The sequence below is a fragment of the Chenopodium quinoa genome, unplaced genomic scaffold, assembly GCF_001683475.1.
Source record: "Chenopodium quinoa cultivar QQ74 unplaced genomic scaffold, ASM168347v1, whole genome shotgun sequence".
Lineage (NCBI taxonomy): Eukaryota > Viridiplantae > Streptophyta > Magnoliopsida > Caryophyllales > Amaranthaceae > Chenopodium > Chenopodium quinoa.
In genome coordinates this window covers 6271427-6285363 of record NW_018742418.1, presented here as the reverse complement: position 1 = coordinate 6285363, position 13937 = coordinate 6271427, and positions in this window count along the sequence as shown.

Sequence of the window (13937 nt, the reverse complement as noted above, 5' to 3'; positions counted from 1 at the left end):
TCTTTGTTATAATTCGTAGCTTGTATGTACTTAGCGTTGCTGATTGCGTGCTTTTGTGTGTCTCTTTTTTCTGGTCATGGCCCACGCCTTTACAATGACCCTATGATGATCCAATTTTTACACTTGTAATATTGGGGAGCAGATTAATCACAGGTTTATACATAATCAGAACTTGCATCAAGGTGGTGAGATTTTGAATGGAGTGTTGGATGTTTCCACAGTATATTTCATCTCATAAGTTTGGATTTAATTAAACTTTGGTTTGATTTATTTACTACTTTTATTGGGTTTTGAATAAGGGCCTTAATGGTTCCAACTTGTAAGACTAAATTTGGTTTTGATTTTTGGTTTTGAAACTTATTGATTTTTGGCCTTAATCCTTTCCTTCTAGCTTCTTCATTGAACAAGCTATCTTTCACTATGTCAAGGGTGAGTTTACCATTCGGAGCCGAATTGTTCAACGAGATAACAAGAGTTTCCCAGCTATCGGGTAATGAGCTAAGGAGTAATAAGGCTTGGACTTCATCTTCAATTGTCATGCTAACATTTGTTAGCTGATTAACAATGCCTTGAAATTCATTCATGTGTTCAGCCATATTTTTACCTTCTTTGTATAGAAGACGAACCAACCTTCTTACCAATGTAGCTTTATTTAAAGCTGTCTTCCTCTCATACATTGACTCAAGCTTTTTCCAAAGCTTGTAGGCATTGGTATCATTAGCAACATGTTGAAAAATACTTTGATCAATATGTTGTCGTATCAGCCGACTGCTTTTCGATTCTCCAATTTCCATACATCTTCGGTTTTACTTTCCGTTTTATTTTCTTCCTCGATAGATTTATACAAATCCTTGCAATAAAGAATATCCTCCATTCGAGATTTCCACATGGAATAGTTGGACGACGTCAATCATTCTCGATAAGCTTACCATCGAATCTTTTATTTTGTTTTATACAACGTGTATATATGTAACCGACTCTGATACCAGACTGTTGGGAAAGATCACAAATAATCTTGCAGCGAAAATAATATTTACTTTCCCTTTGTGTATAAACAAAATAGGTAACAATTATATCTCTATAACATAATAGATTAACTCACAAAGTGTTTATAAATTATAAACTAATATTCGATGGTATACTCTCAAATTTAAATAGTGTTTCTATTTATCAAAAATAATGTGATACAAATTCTATCTCAATTTACAATTAACAAATAATCTAATTACATATTTATAATCAGCCTATATCTAAATAACTAATGATGCAAATTATCGTTATATAATTTGCCATTGATTATTTCTTATTTTGCTACTACTCTCCTTCTTTTTCTCTCCCTTTATCCCTCTCATTCTTATTCTCTTCTTTCTTGTAAATTCTCCTTTATTTATTTTTAGAAAACTCTAATAATGAGGGGGAATATTGTCCAACAAATGTTAACATATTCAGATTATTGTTATTAGAATATAAGAAGAAAAAAAACCCTACTTGAATATACTATCAACGGAATGTTGTAGTTTTGGATAATATAATAAATATCTCTTAACCAAAAAAATTTGTTAGTAAAAAAAACACAAGAAAAAATGGCGGGATTTTAAGATATTTTGGTGGGAAAAAAAAGAATCGGTTTAGTATAGTACTAGATTAGTCTCGTGCGATGCACGATTTAATCAAATACTCGTAAAATTTTCTAAATTTGTTTATTTGTTTCATAAACAAAACTAAAAATAAAAATATTCCCAAAAAATAAAACATCATTTAAAAAAAAAATAGAGCTCATATAAAAATTGAATGATGAAAAGGGTACTTGAGGAAGAAAAATTGAATTATTATTGTTAAAGAGAATATACAGTTTTTCAGAATCTGATAGTAATTGTTTCGGGGTTTTCTGATGTCCTGCGAGAGAGTTACAATTCCGAGACTGGAACCGGACGCCTGTACCTGCAAAACAAACGGATGCTCCGGATGATTGGAGATCCGCCTCCGACGGTCAAGTTAGTACTTGATTAAGGAGTAATTAATGCGGAAATTAGAGTGATTGAGTCTCTCTAGGTGAGAGTGTTTAATGTGTGTAATCTGCGTAATCTCCCTTAATGAGGATTAAGGGAGGTATTTATAACCTCGGGAAACGTGCCAATCTAGGTTTAGGTTAACCTTGGGTTGATTGGGCTTCCCTCGGAAGTTAGGCCTAGGTGACCGGCTTCTCCATTAGGCATGGAGTATGCCACGTGTCATGACATAATAAGTCCAGGGTGGACGAATAAGCGTGTGCCACGTGGCAAGCCCTGAGAGGTCCAACTGGGGGACACTTGGCAGGACCTGATTGGCCCACGTGGCGCATTCCGATTGGTGGGAGCAAAATCCCCTAATCATTTGCCCCTCACAGGTGGCACGTGACTGGTCACGTGTTACCTGTGACAGGTATCGCCCTGTAACAGGCGACGGCTTGCTACACGTGTCACTCGGCGAGAGGCCGAGAGATTCTCCCGCCAAAATTTTGAATTCTGGAAGTGACCCTTCGCCTTCTCACTTCGCCTATATAAAGGAGTGTTGACTTCGGTCATTTTCACACTTGAAAACTTTGTGAGAGAACATTCGGACCCCTGAACTTGCTCTGACATTTTGGACCCTTTCTGCCTACCGCCTGCTCTGACAAGCCGACTGCAAAGGATTTTCAGAACTTCATCAATCGTCACTCGTTCAGGTAACCGTCGATTCTCTTACTCTTAATTTTCTCTTTACTTTATTCTTTTTTGAAATGGCATCACGGAAACACACGACACGACCTAGGTTAGTGATCAGCCGATCACCGGGGACGGCTGAATCTAGGACTAGGAGTGTCGCCTGCCCTTTTCTGGACCCATCTTTGCCCTTTATACAAAGTCCGACTGAATCTGTGTCTATGCAGAGCATGATGGCCAGAACAAAAAAGACTGCCAGGATCTCAAACTCAGACGGCTCCTCCCACAGGGTGCCGATTAGTGAAACATCTGACCAGGCGCCAGATGTGGAAGTGAAACAAAGCGGCTTGAAAGCTGGCAGTTCTGAGGGAGGAGTCAAAGTGACCCCTTCCCATTTTTCAGTTGACAATTCTACATTCTCTCCTTCTCCTTTTAAAGGAGAGGAGGCGGGCCCCTCCGGGAGAGGGGAGGAGTCGTCCTCTTCGGACTCGTCAGAGGACGATTCCGAGTCTAGCTCTTCTGACCATGCTTCTCTGGACACAGAAGAGAAAAACAGTCGCCTACAAGAGGCGAGGCTTACTCACGCAGTTGAGAAGAGGGACGAATGGGCGGAGCCATCCGCCTCTCACCGAGAGCAAAATACCCCCTACTACTGCACGGTACCTCGGGGCCGGATCACGGCCATGCAAGAGAAAGTGGAGAGCTTTATCGCAAACCACACAATGGGCCCCGGCTTTTTAGTGTTCGTGCCGGATCCAGAAGACACAGTCGTCTGGCCGGCTGGTACCAGTTATGATGGCGCCTGCTTTGGCTGCTACGAGGCGGCCATCAAGGCTGGGCTGCGCTTCCCACTACATCCGGCTGTTCAGCGGATCTTGGATGGGTATGAGTTGGGGTTATGACAGTTAGCCCCGAACTCCTGGGTCAACGTACTCGGCTATGTGGCCGGGTGCGAACTGCACGGGGTGGAGCCGAACTTTGAGGCTTTCGCCCACATGAACTACCTCAGCCGGACCCCTAAGGCAGGCGGTACCGGCTGGTATCAATTGACGAGCCACAGGGGCTACCTCATGACGAGAGGTAAAGCAAACAAATGGAAGGACTGGCGGAGCACCTTCCTTATCATTGAGAGTTCAGACACAGAGCTGAACAAGCGCTTCAACAGGTGGAACAGGAATCCGCCCCTTCTTGCAGGCGGCCGCAGCATGCCGCCTGTTCCCCCAAGGCTAAGAAAGAGATCCTAGATAAAGGACTCTTCAAAGTAGAGTCGAAGGTGAACTCTACTTCAGGGGTACGAGAGCAAGTACCCCTGCACTGCGTCCCGAGCTTCAAATGGCTCTACGACGAGTACTTTTTGGCCGCCTGTGGCCTCAGCAGTCGGTGCTCAAGAGGTAGCCGGCCTGTCGAATACTCTGTTGTTCCGTGCATTTCTTGTTATAACTTTTATTAACTTTGCTATTTGTTTTTGCAGCGAACGCCATGAGCAAAATTACCGCCTCCAAGACTACGGCGGCCATGTTGCGGGCCTCCATCATGCAACAGTCTTCAACCGACTCCCCCAACAAGGGGGCACCCTTGGTGGGCTTCGAACCTTTCACCCTCTTTTTGGAGTTGTGTTTATGCATATACTGACTCTTTTCTTCTTTTTTAGACGGGCGCTCCAAGAGCTTCTTCTTCCCAACAGCCGGACCCCAAGGCCCGGAGGACGACTGTTGCGAGCTCTCCTGGTTCTGCCAGGAAACATGCGGCGGCTGAGAAACAACCGGCCACTTCTTCTAAAACTCCAGCTGGCCCACCTAGAAGTATGAAATTGTCCTTGTAAATTTTAGACTTGCTCTCTCCTTTACTAGGTCTAATCAGTTTGTTTATGCTTGATGCAGCCGGCCCTCAGGAGCCTGACTTGGTCGAAGTGGCCAAGTCTATGATCAAGGCCGTACCTCCAGCTGAAAGGGAGGCGGTCAGGGGTGTCGGCACCCTTGACCTAGACGGGATTGCAGGGGTCCTTGCTGAGGTATACTTAGCATATTTTTGAGTATTTGAATTCCAGGACGCCTGTTTTCTTTTTTGTTTGGAAACTGACGCATGTTCCCCTTTTTACTTAGGCCCTGCTCCGAGTGAACGACCTTCGCAAGCCGCTTGACCGGAAAAACAAAGAGGTAAAGGCTGCAAAAGCTATGGCCGCCTCTGACTGTGATAAGGTAATGTTTCAAATTGCCCAAAATGAAGTTCTGACAATTGATATTCTTTATTATCAGGCGCAGGCTACCGCCGCTATCCGGGCTCAGTTAGAGGCGGCCCAGAAGAGGAATAGCGAGCTGGAGGCGACCATCAACACCCTCAAGACCGAGCTGAGACCTCTTCGCCAAAAGATGTCCTCATACGAAACCTTGGAGAAATCCTTGGCGAGCGTAAAGGAACGCCTGGTGACCCAGGAGAAGAGTCTTACTCAAGAGCTCTCGGAAAAGGCCGAGCAAGAAAAGAAAGAGCTGGTCCGGGAGATGATGGAAGACTCTACTCAAATCCAGCGCATGACTTGGGGCCGCCTCTTCCCCAATGCCGACTTTGCCTCCTGGGAAAAAACGTACCGCCAGTGTTCTGATAGATATAATCAAGAGATCCTGGCGGCTGCTAAGGAAGAGGCGTTGGAGGAGGAGGAGCAGCCGGTAGTGGCGCTTGTGCCGCTTGGGGGTAATGCATCGAAGAAGGATGCAGCTGAAGCCGAGTCCAGCAAAAAGAGTGCTGACCAGGCGGAAGTTTCTAATATTGAAGATCTGCCCCCTTCATAAGCTTTATGTCTTCTTTCCCCGGCCTGCGTGCCGTTTGTTTGTATTTACCCGGCCAGGGGGCCGGGGCTCTGAATATTTTGCCGGTCTTTAATGACCGGCTTCCTTTTAATGAATATTTTATTTTTGCTTCAAATTTGTTTAAGTATTGAATATTCTGATATCCAATTGTACACTATACCGACTGTTTTACATGGCCGATAGTTGCAGACAGGTACGTATAGTTAGTCACGCCGCCTATGCCCCTGGACGACTGGTTGTCTGTTTCCAGGCTAGACGATCAGTCGGCCATTTATCCAATTGGTATTCGAACCATTTTAAAGACTGGATCCCCTTTAGGCAGGCGGTCCTGTCATTTGTAAAATTAACCAAGTAGGAAAGTGGTTTTCTACTTGTCATGTTTTTAGGCTAGAGACTTTAGGCCGTCTAGGCCGACTGTTCCCCGCCATATTTAATCTAGTGTGAACAGGTGCTGTATGAACACCTTTTTAGTTTCATACTAAATTTTTAAGGAGTGACCAAGTAAACATGATTGTTACCTAGTCGCCAAGTAACTAAGTAGTAGAGGTATCAAGCGGTGGGTACCGGTTGTTCCCCTTTATTCGCCAATGTTTGTTGGCTTTTAACTCATAGGTTGTTAACCTAGCAGGAGTAGTGGTTGAGAGCCCCTGTTTGCTAAAAACAGGCGGACGACTCATACCTTTTAGGCTCCATACTAAGTTTGAGAGAGTGACTATGAGTTAACTTTGGTGTTACTCAGTCGCCGTCACTCCTGCTTGAGTAGTAAAGGTACCAGGCGGCGGAGGCCGGCTGAACCTTTTGATTCGCCAATGTTTTTTGGCTATTAACTCAAGAGGTACCCCCTGCATTTATCCTAAGTAATACAGGCGGTCATCTGACTCAGATGTCAACTGCTACCACTGGTTTGGTTAGTGATAGAGTTATCCTTGTCTCAAAAACGGCTACGTGGTTGCCCTTGGGGACAGTCGAATAGGTGCCGTGTAATTAGTTTATAGAGCAATGTTCCACCCAAAAGGGAGCTGCTCTCTGCGACGAATTTCATCCGGAGGGATGCCGCCGGACGCCTGCTATGATGTTGGGACAGGTCGTATTAGTTTTGAAGATTGGATCAGTTGGCTTGGCGCCTGGTCTGATCATTCGGCCTGTGGCCTTGGTTAGTCCTTTGGTGGACGCAGCTGCCTATTTAGGCACAGGGTCGGCCAGGCCACCATCATTTTTTAGCTAAGTATAGGAGGGTGGTCGTCTGTCTTGGAATCGACTGTATGTCCAGACGGCATGCCCCTCTGAAGATAGAGTAAAATACTCAATGGAGAGTAGCCGACTGTAAATGTATAGGCGGCCTGCCCCTCTTAAGTAAGAATAAAAATTAAACATGGAGAGTAGCCGACTGTTTGTCAGTAGGCATGCCCCTCTTAAGTAAAAATGAAAACTGAGTATGGAGAGTAGCCGACTGTTTGTTAGTAGGCGTGCCCCTCTTAGTACAAAATTGAATATCAAGTAGGCAAACTTTTATTAAGTAGCCCTTGACTATTTACATCATTCAAAAGAAATATTTCTTAAGATTATCTACATTCCAAGTTCGAGGCAACGGTTGGCCGTCTGGTGTTTCCAGACGGTAGGTACCGTCCCTGACCTCTTCACAGATTCGGTAGGGTCCTTCCCAGTTGGGAGTTAGTTTTCCAGACTCATTAGCCCTTCCAACTGCTTCCATTTTTCTAAGTACAAAGTCCCCCACTTTGAGTGGACGCCTGTGTACTTTTTTGTTGTATGATCTAGTCATTCTCAGGCGGTAAATTTCATGGCGCAAAACAGCATTGCCCCTTCTTTCAGGAAGTGAGTCTAATTCCAGGCGCATGGCTTCCCAGTTTGCCTCTTCGTCATATAGCATTACTCGAAGAGTCGGCTCGTAGTGTTCTATTGGAAGAACAGCTTCCGCACCATAAGTTAGGAGGAATGGAGTTTCTCCAGTCGCCCCTTTTTCAGTCGTCCTAATGGCCCAGAGAACATGTGATAATTCATCCGCCCATAGGCCGCCTGCTCGTTCAATCTTTTTCTTGAGACCGTCTGAGATGATTTTATTAAAGGCTTCTACCTGGCCGTTTGCTTGTGGACGGCCGACAGATGCAAAGTAGTGTGCAATTCCTTGGTCACTCAACCAGCTTTTGAGAACAGGCGTCTCAAATTGGGGACCATTATCAAAAACCATAGACATGGGAACCCCGAACCGAGTGATGACATTTTTCCAAATGAATGAAATTACATCCTTCGTCTTGATTCCCTTTACAGCCTCCGCCTCTACCCATTTAGTGAAGTAGTCGACGGCAACAAGTATGTACCCCCTTCCGCCTGTAGCAGGCGTATATGGACCCAGAATATCCATGCCCCACTTAGCAAATGGTAGTGGGCTATGAATGGTAGTGAGGTCAGTAGCCGGACGGTGAATTAGTTTGCCAAACCTTTGGCACTTGTCACATTTTTTCACCATCTCCATCGCATCTGCTTCTAAAGTAGGCCAAAAGTAGCCCTGCCGCCTTGCCCGTTGAGCAAGCGTCCTACCGCCTATATGGGAAGCACAGTAACCAGAGTGAAGATCATCTAGTATCTCTCGCCTCTTTTCTGGAGTAACACACTTTAAGAAGGGTTGAAGGTACCCCCTTTTGTGAAGTTCTCCCTTTATTATTTCAAAACTGGTTGCTCGTTTTTTCAGTGCTGCCGCCTGTTGATGATCATCCAGCAGGGTACCATTTGTCAGATATGCCCTGATTGGATCCATCCAGGTTGAGCTTCTGTCTAAGATTCCAATAGGGTCTTCCTCAATGCTTCTCCTCTCCATTACTTCCCAAAAAACAGTTCGAGGAGTATCACAGGAGGCGGATGATGCTAATTTTGAAAGTGCATCCGCCTGGTTGTTTTCTGATCTCGGCACTTGGGTCAGATGGAAATCCTCAAGGGAGCCGACTGCTTGTCGGACTGCCTGTAAATACTTGATCATGGCCGGATGGGTCACTTCATATTCGCCATTGTACTGACTCACTATCAATTGTGAATTGGAACATGCGTCTATTTTTCTTGCCCCTGCCGCCTTGCACATGCGGATTCCGGCTAGTAAAGCTTCATATTCTGCCTCATTGTTTGAGGCCTGAAAACTGAAGCGTAGAGCATACTCGTACCTGTCGCCCTCTGGCGACTGACATATGACGCCTGCTCCACAATCATTTGAAGTATAGCTTCCATCCACATATACCTTCCAGACTTGGTCTGGAACTTGAGAGTCAGGAGGACGAGTCATCTCAACAATAAAGTCAGCAAAGGCTTGCCCCTTCACTGCTTTTCTAGGCTCGAAGGTAACTTCGAGGCTCTGTATTTCTATGGCCCATTTGATCATTCGGCCTGACGACTCCATGATGGTCAGTGGCCGCTTGATAGGTTGGTCTGTATACACGACGACTGCATGTGCCAAAAAGTAGGGCTTCAATTTTTTAACAGCCATGAAGAGTGCAAGACCAAATTTCTCCACTAAGGGATACCTCAACTTGGCATTTTTCAGTACGTGACTGACAAAGTAGACCGGGAGCTGACAGCCGTCTCTTTCAGCAAGAAGAAAAGCGCTTAACGCATGATCAGAGACGGCCAGGTACATGTAGAGTACTTCTTTGGGCAAAGGGCTGACCAGCCTCAGCAAGGAATGCAAGTGAACTTTCAATTTCTGGAAGGCCGCCTCAGCATCCGGCCCCCATTCAAACCTTGCCTTTTTCTTAATTGCATGGAAAAAGTATAGGCATTTGTCGCCTGATCGGCTTAGAAATCTTCCCAAGGCCGCCAGACAACCTGTTAACTTCTAAACCTCTCGGATGGTACGAGGCGACTGCATGTCGATGACCGCCTGCACCTTCTCAGGGTTCGCCTTTATTCCTCTCTGATTGATAAGGAATCTGAGAAATTTCCCAGACTCAACTCCAAAGAAACATTTCCTGGGATTGAGCATGACATGGTGCCGCCTGAGTGTGGCGAAAGTTTCTCGGAGGTCCGACAGGTGATCTTTCTGAAGTTTAGACTTGACAATCATATCATCAATATATGCCTCGACATTTCTCCCAATCTGATCAAAGAACACAGTGTTTATCATTCGCTGGAAAGTGGCCGGGGCATTCTTAAGACCAAACGGCATGACCGTGTAACAATATAACCCCTGATCAGTGACGAAGGCCGTCTTCTCCTGGTCTTTCTTCCATAAAGGAATTTGATGGAAACTAGAGTAAGCTTCCATAAAGCTCATCAAAGCATGGCCGGCTGTTGAGTCGACCAGGTTATCAATTTTAGGCAGAGGGTAACTGTCTTTGGGGCACGCCTTGTTTAAGTCTGTGTAGTCTACACACATTCGCCAGGTGCCATTCGGCTTTTTAACAAGCACCACATTTGCAACCCAGTCTGGGAAGTAACATTGCCGAATGAACCCTGCATCAAGTAATTTTTTAACTTCGGCGGCTGCCGCCTGACTTCTTTCTTCGCCATGGTTCCGCTTCTTCTGCCGTACCGGCTTCTTTTTCGGATCCACGGCCAGTTTATGTACCGCCAGATCAGGACTAATGCTTGGCATTTCATGGACTTCGAATGCAAAGATGTCCTTGTATTCTTTCAATAGTTTGTGAAAGTCGTCACCCAGGTCCCTTAGAGCAGTCGTCCCAACCTTGATTGTTCTGTCAGGACGCGAGTCATCTAAGATCAGGTCCGTATGCTCACCAGCTGGCTGAGGGCGGAATTCATCCGACCGCTCCTCTGCCAATGATTGCTATTTTCTGTCTTTTCTTGCGGCCCCTGTCTGGGATGCCTTTCTCTTCTTGCCGCCTGCTTCTTGAACAGGCGCACTCTCCTTGACATTGTCAAGGTCTATTTTTCCACCGCTCGACATAGTGGCCATAACAGTGGGCTTGACATCCGAGAGATAGCACTCTCAGGCCATCCTCTGATCTCCCCTTAGGGACCCGACTGTTCCATTACCCCTCTCAAACTTGAGCAACATAAGAGATGGGATTATAACAGCCTTGGAATTATTCAGGGTTGGTCGTCCCAGAATCATGTTGTAGGCCGAGAGTTCTTCTACTACCAGGAACCAGACTACCATGTGTCGTCCTTCCCCTTTTTCGCCCAGGCGGATGGGTAAATCCACTCGTCCCACTGGGTGGACTCCTCCTCCTCCAAACCCTACTAAAGGGTGGGATGCCGGATGTATGCAATCAGTCTGATATTTTAGTTTCGACAGACATTTGCTACTGATGAGATCTGAGGAGCTTCCGGTATCTATGAGGATTCGGTCAACTCTCTGGTTGGCCACTTTACATTCAATAACGATAGGGTTGTCATGCGGCCCTCTTACCCCTCCTAGATCTTCTTCAGTGATGACAATCTCAGGAAATGAATATTTGGAGGGTCGTTCTTGGTGAACAGAATTTACATCTAACCGTCTGATATTATCTTTGTTGCCCCTAATAGTGGGGCCGCCTCCTGAGAAGCCGCCTGCAATGGTGTAGACGACTGCATCATCTGTATCGGAGCTGTCGGCCTGTTGATTCTTTTTGGTCGACTGCTTTTTCGAGGAAGTGTTCCCCGTAGATTTCTTGACATAAGTGTCAAGGTCACCTTGCTCAGCCAGGCGGTCCAGATACCGCATGAGAGTGATGCATTCATTGGTGTGATGACCAACATCTTCATGATAATCACAGAATTTTTCTTGGTTCCGATTGTTTGCAGAACCCTTCATGGGGACCGGCTTCTCAATTGAGATCCGTCCCTTGATTTCCTTTAGGATAAATTGGCTATCCTTGTTAAACACATACTTTGGGGAGTATGGTTTGAATTCTTTTTTCTTCTTCTGGGACGGCTATTTAGAGGAATCAGTTGCCCAGACCTCTTTTCTCTTCTCGTCTTTGTTTGACGACTGCTTCTGTCGTCCTTCTCTTTTGTCGGACCTTTTCCCGTCTGACTGTTTTACCGTACTACAAAGATCAGTCGTCTGTATATAGGCTTCCGCTTCAATCAAGGCCTCTTGAAGAGTCGCCACCCTCTTTCGGACCAAATCAAATTTGAAGGTCGACCCGTCTTTGAGACCTCTGAAAAAGTCAGTATAGGCTACTTCATTCGGTAACCCTTGAATCTGTATTCTCATCAGGTTAAATCGCCAGATGTAAGAACGAAGCCCCTCCTTCTCGCCCTGCTGAATTGTTCCTAAATCAAGGGTCGTCTTCTTCGCAGGGATGTTCATGGCGAAGTTGGAGGTGAATAAGTAAGCAAGCGTCTTGAAGTTATTTACACAACCAGTCGGCAGGTTGCCGAACCATTGTTGTGCGATTCCTTTGAGAGTCGCTGGGAAACACTTGCACCAAGTGAGATCATCCAACCCTTGAAGGTACATCAGGTTGGTGAATGCCATCAGATGGTCTTCTGGGTTAGTAGTGCCGTCATAGGCGCCTACTAATACATTTTTCACTTTGGCCGGCTGAGCGGCTTCAGTAATTTCCTTGGAGAAGGCCGACGGCTGTTCACCAAGTCTAAGCAACCGTAGCTGCCAGTCCATAGGTTGGACATTTTTTGCTGCATGTCCACCAAACGGAGGTGGCTGTAAAAAATAATGTTGTTGCGGTTCAAACGGTAAGTTTGGTACCGCCTGGTCGCTATGAAAGCCGGACTGACGGGAGGTGCCGCCTGACTGACTCTCATGATACGACTGAGTATGCCTCATCGAGGTATTTCGCAGACTGTCTTGGAAGTTTGAAGTAGAGGCCGACTCTGAAAATCGGTCACTCTTCTTCTGCTCTAGAAGTAGCCGAGCGTCTGTGTATGTTTTCCTCGACCCGTCCGCCTGAATATGACGAACAGGTTTCCTATTTCCTGGAGTAGGAAAACGGTATTTTGTGAAATCAAGGGCAGGTGGCTCCCACTTCCTAGATTTAGGATGAGGGGTCGCCTCTCGCCCTTGAATTGGCTTCCTTTTCCGTGAAGTGGAGGGTTTCTTAGCCGACTGCTCTTTGTCCAGAGCAGGCGGCTTCTTGTTGATCAACTCTTGAATTTCTCCCTTGAAGTCCCTCATGAAGGTCATGAGTTCGTTCCTTGTGATGGGAGCAGACCCATCAGTCGGCTGCTGCCGAACAGGCGGTGCGCCTGCTGGCTCGCTTCCAGTTTGAAGATGTTCCCGTTCCCTCCTTTCGGTATGACGGGTACGTCGGGCCCTTAGGGTCCCGTCTGAAGCTGTGTGAGCTTCAACTTCAAATTCATTCTCAGTATCGTGGTCCGACTGAACTAGAGGATCGTCCAGGGGACGTCTCTCTTCAGGAGCCGGTACAAACGTGGGTGCCATCTCAGAAGTACTCTCCCCACAGACGGCGCCAAAATGTTTCGGGGTTTTCTGATGTCCTGCGGGAGAGTTACAATTCCGAGACTGGAACCGGACGCCTGTACCTGCAAAACAAACGGATGCTCCGGATGATTGGAGATCCGCCTCCGACGGTCAAGTTAGTACTTGATTAAGGAGTAATTAATGCGGAAATTAAAGTGATTGGGTCTCTCTAGGTGAGAGTGTTTAATGTGTGTAATCTTTGTAATCTCCCTTAATGAGGATTAAGGGAGGTATTTATAACCTCGGGAAACGTGCCAATCTAGGTTTAGGTTAACCTTGGGCTGATTGGGCTTCCCTCGGAAGTTGGGCCTAGGTGACCGGCTTCTCCATTAGGCATGGAGTATGCCACGTGTCATGACATAATAAGTCCAGGGTGGACGAATAAGCGTGTGCCACGTGGCAAGCCCTGAGAGGTCCAACTGGGGGACACTTGGCAGGACCTGATTGGCCCACGTGGCGCATTCCGATTGGTGGGAGAAAAATCCCCTAATCAGTAATAATAATGTAGCTGACCAAAATTTTAATAAAATAAAATAAAAATCACAAAATGATGATATCATTTATAGTTTTGGAGGGAAAAATTTTAATCACAACATGACATGTGTCTAATTTTAAAATAAAATGATATCAGTGGTTAGTTACTACTTTAGTATTAGTTATAGATAGATTGTAGATTCCAATTTCTTTCTCAAATTTCCCTTTCTTTAATTCGTTGGTGCCCAAGCTGACAAGCTCTATCATCTATTATTGTTTTTAAGGGTATTTTTTTTTCGTAAATTCCAGAAATTAACAAGATATCTCTCCATATTCATATTATCACAAATTTTTAATTAAGGCAAACTTTTATATTATTTATTGTAAGACACGTTGAAATTATCCTAAAAGTATCATACCATATCATATCATATCATATCACTAATAAATAAAGGCGGTCTCGCAGCCAGGCTACGAGACAGCGACACTTGACATTCCAGTTTTTTGCCAAGTGTCGAGGCACGTAGGCAATAAATAGATATTAATGTGATTAGATTAGATTGGATAGATTTTATTTAGAAAAAAATA